Consider the following 13288-nt stretch of genomic DNA (forward strand, 5'->3'; position numbering starts at 1 on the left):
TTTTGCTGCTTATTTAAGCATGGAAACAGCAAAGCTGGCACAAGGCTCGCATTTCTGTGGCTCTGGCAGCTCAGACCCCCAGGTCTGTCCCAGGATAGCAGAAGAGCATCAGTATTTCACAGTAACCAGCTTCAGTTGGTTCCTGCAGTGGTTACTTTGGGTAACCACTTTGCAGAGGTTACCCAAGTAACAGCATATCCAGAGCCAGGATGAACTCTGGACAGGGGTATTTTATTTTAAGCCTAGAGGTGGAGAGAAGCCCTTCACACAGAGGCAATGTCAGCCACTTCCACCCAGAGACCTCCCGAGAGGATCAGCACAAAAGGGTTTGCTGACAGACAAGGTGCAGAGGGATCCCCCTGGGATGCTCTGGAAGAAAAACCCATGGGAGCAGCAATCTCTTGCAGCATCCTCTGTGAGATGAACTGTGGCTTTCTCTAAAAGCTATTTGCAGAGTAATTACAAAGATCCTATTTGTCCTGCTTGGGAGATGGAGTTGAAGAGGCTGTGGGGAGCCCGTGCAGCAAACCCACCCCACCAGGGTATAAGTGCACAGGGAAGTTGTGCTGCCAGAGCCAGACCACAGCTCTGGGCGATGCTCCCACAAGGTCAGACGGGCTCCCAGGGGCACAAAGCCACCGGATTATTTGCTTTAGACACATGCATGGGACGGGGTGACTCAAGAGCTGCCAGCACTGCTGGCTTTGCTGCCAGGCTGTAGCACATCTGCCCCAACACAACCCCACCTGCACTAATACTCCAGGCCCAGCAAACCCACCCAGGGGATGGGTAATTTCCACTGGCATCCATCTTCCCTGGTCTGCCTGTGCCTGGAGCTCTCACAGCCACAGACAACTAATAAACCACGTGCCTGAGAGCCCGCTCCACACAGCCTCCCCTCTGGAGAAGGATCCTCCCATGGGAAAACACATCTAGTGGTGCCAAGCCAGGCAGGGAGCAGGAGCCAGCCTCCTCTCCCAGCAACCCAGGCGTGTTTGCATGTCACCTCTCCTGACTAAGCAGTGCAGGACTGCAGGAATCCTGTCTTTCCAGCTGCTGGGAAGCCTCCGGCACGGTGCTGTGGTTATGCAGCTCAGAGCTGGGGAAAAATAAGTTCATCCAGGATTTCCCCCCCACTCAAGAATGAGGCACTGCCCTCCACTTACAAACAGATGCTTCACACTTTCTTTTGCAAAGCCATTATTGAAAATACTCCTGTAAAACCCCTCCTGCTTCTCAGTTTTATCATTTCTGTACAGGCCATGCACAGGTCTGCCTTGCCAGGCAGCAAACATGGCCCTGGGGATTTAGCCATGCTCAGACTATGCACTGCATCCCTCAGCTCACCTTGGCCTCTGTTTCCTCTGAACCCCAGCAGAAAGAGGAAGGAATTGCTTTTAAGCCACTGTTAATTTGGAGGATGGCTCAGAACAACCCTGGCATGGAGCCACATGGACTGTGCTCCCTGCCTTTCCCCACGCCCCATCCCCACACAGCCCTGGGTCACAGGACCAGGAGGTTCCTGACTTCCAACAGCAACTGCTATTTGGGAAGAAAACCAAAGCTTTCCAAGGTACTAAGTCCAACCAGTGGCTTCTGGATAGATTCTTTTGGTTAATCAGATGAGAAAAGCAATGATGTGAAACTCAAGGAAGCAGAGTGCTGCCTGCATGTGCTGCAGTCCCTCCACCACTCCAGCTCACTGGGAGGAGATACAAATGCTACATATATTTCCAGCAAACCAAGTCAGGTCCAAAAGCTACTAAAAAGCCTTTCACAGTTGGCAAAGTTAAGACATAGGTAAGGAAATCATAATTTTCTATTAATATTAGAGATGAAAAGGCTCCTAATAAAAGGAAGGAAGTCTGGGGCTTGCTTTAACAACTGCAACAAAGCACATGCAAAAGCCAAAGCACCTGTGTTGGGAGCCAAGTTACACACATCAGCTGGTCCACAGGGCCACAAAGTGGGTGCTTGCAGAGGAAAGGAGAAGGTGGCTCATTGCAGAGGAGGCAGGAGCCCATCTGGGTGCTGCTGAGCCCCCCAACCACATCACACCTTTGCAGCCCACTTCTTGATATTCTAAAGCCCCATAAGCTGCTACCAAGGTCCCAAAATATTTGCCAGGGAGCACAGAGAGCATTAGGACACAGCTGAACCAAAACCCAGAGTATTTCAATGACCCCCATGGACACCAGCTGAACCTGACAGGCTCTCAGAGCTTTCACATGCCAGCTCAGGTGCAGTTTGTTTACTTAATGCTGGGCTTTAATGCAAAACAAGCATTTGCAGCTCAGAATTTCTCCATAAATGTTCACAAGACACCAGCTTTTTACTCTGACATGGGCCAAAACCATATTGTTTGTGACCTTTGGAATTTCCCACCCAAGCTGCTGGCTTCCTGTTGATGTTAGTTCAAGATTAACCAGTGCCATTTCAAATCCACTTCAGCATTTCTCCTGACTTCACCCAGCACTGAGTCCCTGTGCTATAAAAAGCTATTTTATTCCATGGAATCCAGGTTCACCTCCATCCCATTTCATTAAGCAACCTCAGCTCTCCTGAAACATTAGTCACCTGCAGGGCAGAGCAGGGAGGCATCACTGGGCTTGAGTTTCCCCAGCCCCATGACACTGGGTTTCAAAGTTACAGCTCACAACTGAAGTCCGTTAGAAAATCTATCCCTTTTTTTGCCAGAGACAACTGTTGCTTTGCTCTAACACTCATGAAAACAAGGATTTATTTTGCATTGCATGAGCAAAGGTATTTCTAGGCAACAAATATACTCCTTGCACTCCCACCCAAGACTCCCTAGCATTAGTCCAGCCCAGCTGCTGCAGAAAGAGCTCAGCTCTTCTGTCAAGGTCCAGCATTTTCCTCTCATTTTGGCTCCTCCCTGCCTCAGTTTCCCCATGGGGGTATCACAGAGGGTCCTGTGAGCAAAGCACCTGAGAAAATCACATAGAAACTGATTCCTGCAGTCTGAACTGCAGCTGAAAAAAATGTATTTACACTTGATATGCACCAGCAAGACTGTAGGAAGCATAGGACTTGGCAGAGCCTCGGCAGCCAGGGGAATTCCCTCAATCTTTGTCTTTCAGGAAGCCCATTTTTCAGATATTTTTTCCATAGCAATCAGCAAAGGAAACAGAAAACCACATCCTCTCTGCCCATTCATAACCTGCTGCACCTTCAGCCATGCCCCAGCCACATTGTGCCTCTTATCTCACCTCTTCACAAGCTGTCCTCACATTTCCCTCTTACACAGCTAACAATTTCATTCCTGGCTTCAACTGAATGACCACAAGGTCATCTCCACCTTGCCTCAGCCAACCCACAGGGCAAGAGCTTTCCGAATTAAAAAAGCACTTGTCCCAGAACACGTCACAAATTTGCATCTGCCCTGGTCTGTAGGGCCAGCTCTCCTTCTGGGAGAATTTTAAAGTTCTGGGAAGAGTTAAGTGGATTTAGGGGATGTGACAGCTTTGGTTCAGGTGGCCTCCAGTTTCCCTGGGTCTCTCTAGTGACACATAAGGATCAGGAATTAAAGACCTGGGTGGTCACAGCAGAAGACAAAGCTGCCCTCAGCTAACCACCCCACAGCAGCACCAGCCCCTGCATGTGTTACTGGGATAAAATTAACCTGAACTTGCTTGGGGAAACAGATTGTATCACTGGCTAGATCATACAAGGGCAAGAGTTCAAGAGCTGAGCCTGTATTTTTGGGTCTCTACAGCATTCATAAGGTGCTGGGGCAAAGTACAGAACAGTGTGATTGCATTCATAGCTCCCAATCCCCCCCAAGCAGACCCCTACAAGCCTGCACACAGAGCTTCGCATCTCTATGGGGTCAGGGAGGGGATGCACGATGCTTTCTGCCCTTTGAGGTTGCTGGCACCTTGCAGGCTCCTGCACTCACATCCCAACAGGAGAAGATGCAATGCAGCACAAACTGAGCATTAGAGTGGATCCAGGGCTGCTGTGAGCCCCCAAAGCCTCCTCTGCCAGCCAAGACACCCCCAAGCACCAGCCCCTCTCCCTCTGCCTCAGCTGGACATCACAAAAGCATTCAGAAGAGGATGAGTACTCAATATTTGCCAGGCAATAAGCACACAGCTGGGTGCAGTCCTCTGAGCCTGGCAGCAGCCCAGAGCCACCCCTGCACAACAGCACATGGGGATCACCCCTTCTCCTGCCAGCCCAACCCCTTCCCAAACCTCAGCTCCAGCAGCACCACAAGCAGGAACATGTTTCAGCCCCTAACACAGCCCTGAGCCCAAGCACCCACCCCAGCACGGCACACAAGACAGCAGCACCATCACCAGCAATGTTGCACAGCTCAGGGAGGGGGGCACACACCTCCACACCCCAACCAAACCACGTGGGTGCTCGCCCCATCCATGAACTCCTCTCCTGGAGCAGGATCTGGCACCCAGGAGCCAGCTGGCACATTTTGGGGAGGGTTGCTGGGCAGCTGTGGTGTGCACAGCAGCTTCGGGAGGTGACCTTGGCACAGACATCACTGGGAACCAGCCACTTGCATGCTCGCAGGCTGGATGCTCACAAGCCCACCCACCAGAGCCCACCCAGCCACGGCAGGCACCTTGTGACTGCTCCTCCCGGAGCAGCAGCTCTTCCCAGGGAAGGTCTTCTATTTTGGGAAGAAGATTTTCACTTGGCCTATATTAAGCTCACCCCTTTTGCAGTCACAAGGCAGGCTCAGAGCAGCAGGAGCCTCCTTCCCTGCAGCTTGGCAGCACCTCTCCCAGCAGTGCCCAGCCCGGTGCTCACCTGGGCACTGCCTAATGCAACGAGCTCCCATTTGCACCCCTCCTTTCACACTATTCCCCAGACACTGCTGCAACCCACCGGGGAGCTGCTCAGCTCCTCTTTAACTTTCAGGCTCAAGCATTAAGGACCCCCCCACCCCACTCCTGGAGGCAGGGGAAGCTGCTGAGCATCGCTGCAAACACCAACACGAGGTAAAGCCTTGGGAAACCCTCAGGTGTGGCCTCTGCTCAGCCTGCCACCCCAGGCTGCTACGTGGGCAGGGTATGGCACAGGGACTGGGTTACAGAGGGGTCACACAGGCACTTTCACCTTTCTTCCCTCTTCCCCCTGCTTCTCCCTGGCCAGAAGGTGCGTCTCTGCCTCGTGGATGCCCTAATTGTGATTATAGCCCTTTAGAGATGACAGCAAAAAAATAAACAAACACCCATTCCTGGTCCTTGACATTCCTGGGTGATGCTCGTGAGAAAGCCCTGGGGCAGCGGGTTAATGAGGAAGAAGCATCCTCTGCTCTGACTCAGCTTGGGCTGAGCCTGGCCCCACAAGTCACCTCATCAAGGTGCAACGGGCTGGCAGGACCCAGGTGCTTCACCCACCCCGCTGCTCCCCCCAGCCTGGCACAGGGACCTACATGGAATTCAGGCTGGCTATAAATAGCCCCATTTCAGATTCAGCCTGCATGTGGCTCTTCCCTTCAGCCCCCAGTTTGTTTTCTGCCTCTTTCAGCAGCTCTCTGCAGCCCGAGACGAAGGGGAGCACAGGCTGGACCCCATTAAGTCACACAGACAAAACAGGGAGGCAGACTAGTTTAATTAGACTAAATCCCCAATGTTAATGCACTCAGATCAGCCCTCACACCAACAGACTACCAGTTTGCACCAAACTGGCTTGACCCTCCCTTAAATGGCTTTAACTGGTCTGCCAGAGGGGACTCATACAGGTTTAATGAGCTCAGCTATGATGCTTTCCCAGCCAGCCCCAAGCCCCCATCACAGCTCCAGGCCCCCCCCAAGCTGGTTTGTGGGCTGGAAGGAGGCATTTCCCACAGGTACCCACAGTTGGAGGGAACCCCTGAGCATGGGAACCTTTTCCAGAAGGTATTTTCCCAGCTCCCCCTCCCCAGGCATTTGCTCCCAGAGCCTTGGCACCCTGACTCTGAAGAGGACCCCAAGGTAACCCCTATTTACTGCTCCCCCCATGCTGGCAGGGCTAACAGACCCCCTCCCCTTGCACCCCAACCAGCTGCAAAGCAAGAGGGAAAAGAGCCAAAGCCCCCCCAACACACAGCAAGCCAGCCAGGCCCCCCCCTTTTCCACCTACCCCTCTTTACACCACCAGTATCCCCAGTCCCACAGCAGCAGAGGAGCAGGCAGCAGAGGGGAGCCTGTGCCCAGCCAGGTCTGGCAGAGCCACAGCCCCACAGGCAGCTCCTTGGCAGGGCTGAGCCCTGGAGCTGGCCCAGAGGCTGAGCAGGGGGGCAGCTGGCAAAGGCAGGGACTGGCAGCCCCCCAGGGTGAACCTCCCAGCTGGGACACAAGCTAACACCAGTTTGCAGAGCTCAGGGGTGTTTGCAGGGTGCTCTAAGTAGCACAGAGCAAGAAGCTGCAAATCAAGCAATGCTCATGGCAGGGTACATGTCCCTCACTCTGGGACCCAGCAAAGGAGCCTTTTTAGTACCTACCACAAAATTAGGCATAAACCCCCCCCCAGCTTCCCTTTCTAGCTCAGCTCAGGCCAGAGCAAAGGGCTCTGCCTCCCGTGAGAACATACTGCATGGGTGAGTAAGCCCCAGGAGCCACCACACACAGCAGTAGAGGCACCCCGGGCATAACAGCACGTTAATTAGAAGGTGAGGCAAGATTTGCACCAGCAAAAAAAACACTGTGCGTGTGCTGAGCAGCACGTTCCTGCCTGTTATCAGCTAAATCAGTACCTGCAGACAGCATTCTCCAGCAGCACTCCAGTCCCTCCAAGAGCAGCAGCCTGAGCTGAGTTGGTGCACTCCTGGGGGCTCCTCCTGCCCCTTTTTAAGCCCGACAGACAGCTGCTGCCCATCAGCCCATCATCAGCTCCCTCCTTTCCCATTGACTCACCAGCTGGTCCCACTGAGTCACCCCTTCGAACCACCACCTCTCCTTTCCGTGGCCCGTGGCCATTTCCCTGGTCCCTCGGTTCCCATTGACTCACTCACCGCTGCTCACCCAAAGCTCACCCTCCCTTTTCCATTCCCATCCTTGTCACTTCTGGTCACTTGGACACCCCCTGCCCCGGTACCTGCCTTCCTTCTCGCCAGCACCACACCAGCAGCAGCCCTGACGAGCTGCGAGGAGCATCCTGGGGAGGGACCCATGGGCTGGGCAGCTCCTGGCTTCTAAAACCACCTTCCAGCCTGTGCAGAAGTGCCACTGCCAACCCCAAGGCCGCAGGGAGAGTTTGCTTTTCCAGGGGCAAAGGGTTCCCCCCTCATTTCTCCCCCTGGCTAGCACCTTCTGCTGTGTTTCCTTCCACGAACCGTGGGAGAAATCACAAATTATTTGCAGAATTTAGATGCAATCAGTGGCTCTGACACATCCCTTCGCCTTTCCCATCCATCCCTCCATCCAGGATCATTTTCTCCAGCTGCAATACAGGGAGCATTTAGGAATGAGTCTGAAAGTCTTGGGAAGTGTAGGGAAATGGGATTTTTCAGGAGCGGGGAGAGGCAGGCCCCGGCGCGTGCCGTGCCGCCGGCACACCCAGCGCCCAGCCGAACGGCTCCGAGTGGAAAATTCCTGTCCGTTGAGCACAGATTGTCGTTCAACAGGTTTTAGTCCCGGCCCCTTTATTTATGTCAGTGTAAAAACTCATCCCTAGGGCATTTGTTTGGATCACATGGGCCAGCGTATAAAAATGGGTCCGACCTGTCCAGGCCAGTGAGCACCTTGGGAAAGCAAAGGCAGCTGCTGGACCGCAGGGGAGAGCCGCAGGACGGGGCAGGTAACCCGCAGCCAATTTATCCCCCATTTTTTCCCCAGGGCTTTGCCAGGGCCAGCCCTGGTAGTGGCGATGGGGTATGGCGAGGCTGATGTGCCAGGGAGCTGCGGGGGGTTTCAAAGGGGTGTGAGGGTTGAGGGTTTGGCAGTGGGTCGGTGGGCTGTGCTGGGGCAGGGGTGGTTCGTGCCACGGGGGTAGGTGTAAGTGCTGCCACAGGCGGTTTCCAGCCCCGTGGGCTGATGCAGACCCTCCGGAGCAGGTGATGCTCTCAGCTCCTCGTTCCCTCATTGCCCCTTCGCTCCCCTTCGAGCTGTTGAGAATTGGGGTGTCAGACCCCGACAGGGCTCTGCAGGTTGGTGGCCATTGGGGTTTACCGAGTAGCCCGTGGCCGGTGCGGGCAGAGAGGAGGGCGCTGGGGCAGAGCCACGTGCGAGAAGACACCAAGTTGCGGGGGCAAAGAGTCTGCCAGCGTGGGACGGGTGCCACCCCACTCTCCCACGGGAACAGAGTGGATGAAACCGTGGCCACTATTTGCTGCCTCAATAAGGGGTGTTGGTGTCTCCCAGCAGGCAGTTGGGACATCCGTGTGGCCACCAAACGCTGCTGTCACCTCCCTGCCTTGCTCACAGCGTCCTGCAGCCCACCTGGCAGGGCCATGGGCGGTTTTGGGGGCTTGGGTGCTGTTTCACAAGCAGGGGCACGAGGCACGGCCGCTCTCCCTTGGGCTGTGACTTGCAGCCGGGCTCTGTGGTGGGGAAAGGGGGGGATGCTCCTGCTCACCCACCCGTGAGCCCCTGCCCCAGAGCTCCTGGGTGCTGGTCACTGCAGGGTGTTATGACACCTCCATGTCCCGTCTTTTCCTGCCTTTCAAACAGCCGTTGCCACTGAGACAGACCCAGGCAGCTCCTCTGCTCCTTCCCTCACCCCCCGGGTCCTGACAGGGGCTCTGGGACCCCAGAAGTTTTCTCCCTACCCAGCGTTGCTTCTCCCCCCTCCTCTGCTCTCCATCCCTCCTGGAGATGGTTGCTTAGAAACAGACTCCTTGTTCTTTGATTTTTTAATTATTTTATTTTTAACGTGGAGATATGCAGGCCCCCCCCCAAGCCCGCCCAGACCCCACACTATGTGAGGTGCTGGCTACAACCAGACCCAGGGACATGACCCAGCAGGTCCCATGTCCCCCCTTCTCGCTGAGCACCGGTCCCCAAGCTGTGGCAAGCCAGGCAGACACCCACCCTGCACCCAGAGCAGCTCCCGGGGTGCGATATGAGAATTAATCCCCTGGGGTGGTTTGTTCAGGGGGTTATTTTCCTCTTCTGATGAAAAGTCCAGGCTCGTTGGCAACGTTATCAGCCTATTTTTTGCCCTGCAAGAGAACCAGGAGAAAAGGGAAACAGAGAAGCCACAGGATGCACCGTTATAAGAGGAACTTTCCCCAAATAGAAGCTTTTCACAGTTTTTTCACGAGGCGTCAGCAGCTCTTAATACTGGATGAAGCTGTGAATACTGCATGAAGCAGGCGGCCGGCGGGGAGCCTGGAGATATTTCAGGCTGCAGCTGCAGCCCTCCTGCGAGCGCGGGGCCGGCCGTGTGCGCCCCAAACCTGGCTGGGGTGGTGGGGGGAAGCAGCTGGAGGAGCTGCATAGCTGCAATTTCACATCAGCAGCACTTTCTGCACCAAACAGGGCGGTAAATCTGCTGTATCCCAGCTGGAGGGTGCGGAAATCCTGCACGCACGGAGCAAGACCTTGAATTTTGCCCTGACCCAGTTTCAGTCTGTGAAAGGTCTGTCTGGAGAGCCCCAGATGTTCATCAGCTCTGAGCTGGGGTGAAGGGAAGGACGTTTCGCTTGTGTGATACGTTGCGTTTTACAGGAGTACACGGCTCCTTCTGGGTTTAAATATTTATAAAGCGAGAGATGAATCCCTGAAATTCTGCGGCGGTATCGATGGCAGGATGAGTTATCACCCGTGGCGTATCAGGTGGCTGTATTTCAGGGCTGGGAGACGGGATCCAGGCGTGCAGCTGGGTCATAATATGCATCTGCAGTGAATTCCCAGAGCACCCCAATCTCCTGGCTCCAAGAAAGACCCTTTGCGCTGGCAGGACAGGGGATGGAAGCTGCAGAAATGCTCTTTTTGCTTGTTTTAGACCTTTCCCTCTGGTATCAGCTGTTTCCTGGGCTCTCCTTCCCAGTCCACTCCCCACCAGCACCGTGGCACGTCCCACTGTCCCTTTGTCCCTGCGGTTGGGTTGGGCTTTGCCATGTTTGTGAAGTGCTGGTTGGAGATTTCTCCTGCTGGGTCCACGTGGGTGTTAAGCCCATAAACCCCATTTATCTGAGCTGCCGCCTCCCTGGCTGGCCGGCGAGGGACGGCTGAGCTCTCCCAGTCCTGTCGATGGGGCTGGGGACCCCGTGTGGGGCAGCTGCCCTGAGCAAGGAGACCCCTTGTAGCATCTTTGCCAGGAGCGAAGCCCAGCCTGGGCTCTACCCCAGCCTGATGTGTGCAAGCCCTGGTGATCTGGTGAGGAGAAGGAGGGGACAGCCCTGCTGCCACGCTGCCCTGCCTCCCTCCGTGGCTCACAGGAGGGGAGCGAACGTGCCGGTGGGCTCGGTGGTCAACTGGCCACCCCGGGAGCCAGGCACTGCCCAAGGCACATGTGCCCACAGGCAAGGCTCTGAGCCCAAGGGTGAGGTTCTTGGAGCAGCAGGTGGGCACTGGGGAACCCCCTGACTGCCCTGGGCAGTCCCTGGAGGCTGTCACTGGAACCCAGTACAGGGTGAACGGGATGGGTGTGTGCACGCCTGCTGCACGTATCTCTACATCTCCCCCCCTGCTGCTTTGTCTGGTGAAGGTGGTGGCGTGGGAAGAGCAGACCTGGCAGTGAGACGTAGGGACAGCGGGCAGAGCCACTTGGCAGATGAGGGACAGCCCTCTGCCCGTGCCAGAACACGACCCGGCCAGCCAGGGTGGCCGTGCAGGACTTGCCTTCCCAAAGGCTTTCTGTCCCCGGGGTAGGGGGTAACACCCTGCAGGAGGGATGGGGGTGGCTTTAGGATGTGAGTCCACGTTTGGGGTATTTTCACAGAGCCCTTCTGCCCTCTGCTTTCAGAGTCTGCCAGGAGAAGGAGATGGAAACCCACGGGAAAGGCAGCCGCGCCGGGAAGATGAGTGCCATGGCTCACAGCCTGTAAGTACCCTCCCGCAGCGGTGCCAGCTCCTCCAGCCTCCCCACTCGGGCACTTTTCCTCCAGCCACTTTCTCCAGGGGACTTTGCTCTTTGCTCCCTTCCGACACGCGCCACCTCTCCGTTCCCCCACGGATAAGGTGGAAAATTCACGGCCCAGGGCAGAGCAAGGCAAAGGCAGGTCCCCATCGGCGGGGGCTGCGGGAGCGCGTGGTCCAGGGCTGCTGGAGGGTGTCGGGGTGCCTCCCCGCTGCAAACCCGCTTTTGCCGGGGTGCTGCCGGCAAGGGACGCGTTGGCCCAGTCTGTCGCAGTCCTTCAGCCCTCTGCAAGGTGAATAACGCTGAGCTCAGCTTTATTTGGGGGTCGGGGTATGGGGCAGAGCTGGGAAGGCTGCAGCGGTTGCAGAGCATTTGCCAGCTGCTCCAAGAGTGAGGGTGGTTATGGAGCCGGGCAGGTGGGAGCCCCGTGGGACCAGTTCAAGGGGCTTAAATTGGAGAGAGACATGGGAGCAGGGAGCAAACGGCCTTTTAATTACAGCCCTGCCAGAGGCAGCGGTGCTGAGGGAGGGGACGTATCGCCTTGCAGCCGTGCCGTGCCATGCCGTGCCATGGTGCGGGCTTGCCGGGGAGCAGTGGGATGCATCAAGTCGGCTGAGACTTGTATTTCTCCTCCCATGGAGGAGAGGGGCTGCGAGTAGCAGCCACATGCTCCGTAGATGCTCCTGAGCCCCTTCCCCTACCCGGTGCCCTCCCCAGTGCCCCCCACCACCAGCACTCTCCTCTTGGCAAAGCCTCCTGCCCACAAAGGGGCCAGTGGAGCACCACAGCCGGGGTGTTTCGACTGCAAGTGACAATTGTGCTTTTGTTTTGCCTGGCAGGGAGGGGGGCAGGCGGGAATTCGGCTGCCCAGAAAGCTGCCAGGAACTCTTTATGCCACAATTAAGCACCTGCTACAAGAGAGCAAATAAGCCAAATCATGCGGCTGGCAAACGAGCTTTACGTGTTCCTTCCCCGTGACCTACTCCAAGAAAAAGAAAGCTCAAGGCTGCAGCTCGGCTGCTCGCAGCTCCCGTTGCAGGGGAATAAATAGCTTCGCCGTGAAGCCGAGAGCTTCGCCGCCGGCTCGCGGTGCTGGTGTGGGCGCAGAGGCAGTGCTGAGAGCTGCTTATGCCCAGCTCGAAAGCCAAAGGGCTGCCCCCTCCCCAAATAAGCGACTCCATCTCCTTCTGCTATGGAGAGAGAGATCCCCGTCCTGCGAGTTAGGTGAGGCTGGGGGCTGGGATGGGGGGGGGGCCGTGCTGGGCGGCTGCGGCGCAAAGGTGCGAGGTGAGGCGAGCGCGGAGGTTTTGACGCCGGCTGACGCGGCGTTGCATCAGTGCTGGCCGCCCTGATCCGAGCGGAAAGGGAGCCGGGGGCCGAGCTTAGCGGGGCTCAGCGGAGGCAAAGGCGGCCGCAAGCCTTGGGAGAGGATGGCGAAGCATCACATGATGCGGATATACGGGGTCAGAGCAGCGGGGCCAGCGGGCTGGACGCCTTCCCGGCAGCCACGCTGCAAAGATGACTCTGAGTTTTTCATGCCCTGGGGTGGCAGGGCTTGGGGGGCAGCCCTGGGGGGGCTGCGGGGTGAGGAGGGGGCTGCAAGGAGTGCTGCAGGCTGGGGTTCACGGGCAGTACCGCAGCGTGTGGCCTGTGCTTGGAGAGCATGGATGGATGGGGCAGCTCTGCTCCCCACGGAGAACCAGACCTGCAGGGGGCTGGGGGTGCTCCGGGGGGGATCTGGGGCTTGTGAGCGGCCACACGAGGGGTCTCAGCCCCATCCTCAGCCGGGCTGTGGGCCTGGCAGCACCACCAGCACCGCACATGGCCCAGCTGAGACCCCGGGGGCTGGCAGCCCTGTGCAGCCAACAAGGGAAGGGGGCAAGGTGCTCAGAGGAGGGGGCAGGCAGAGGGTACACCCCTTCCCGGGGGGCGGGAGTGGGGTGCTGGGTGGGGGGGGAGAGTGGAGAGCATCAGGTGCTGCGGGAGGATGGGGGTGAGATACAGAGGGAGGATGAGGGTTGGATGAAGGGCAGGGTGGGCGCTTCGGGGCAGAGTGGGGGTCCCGTGCAGGGGAGGGTTAGGGGCAGGAGGGAGCCTCATCCAGGGCAGGACTGGGGGGGCAGGAGGAGGGTCCCCCGTGCGGGGCAGGATTGGGGGGGCAGGAGGGGGGTCCCCTGTGCGGGGCAGGATTGGGGGGGCAGGAGGGACACCCCTGCGGGGGAGGGCTGGGGGCAGGGTGGGGGTCCCATGCGCGGCAGGATGGGGTCCCCGGCCCCTCTGCCCGCCCGCAGCACCCCCC

General features: G+C 57.2%; 1 protein-coding gene across 1 annotated transcript in view; it reads right to left on the bottom strand.

Annotated features, from left to right (window-relative positions):
* Window positions 1-6217, bottom strand: part of PEBP4 (phosphatidylethanolamine binding protein 4) — a 72676-nt gene extending 66459 nt beyond the window's left edge. The window contains exon 1 of the mRNA XM_068421431.1: window positions 6109-6217. The gene's annotated coding sequence lies outside the window, so the exon portion shown is untranslated. The remainder of the gene's footprint in view (window positions 1-6108) is intronic.
* Window positions 6218-13288: the final 7071 nt, after the last annotated feature.

Source organism: Nyctibius grandis, chromosome 33 (assembly GCF_013368605.1).
Source record: "Nyctibius grandis isolate bNycGra1 chromosome 33, bNycGra1.pri, whole genome shotgun sequence".
Taxonomy (NCBI): Eukaryota; Metazoa; Chordata; class Aves; order Nyctibiiformes; family Nyctibiidae; genus Nyctibius; species Nyctibius grandis.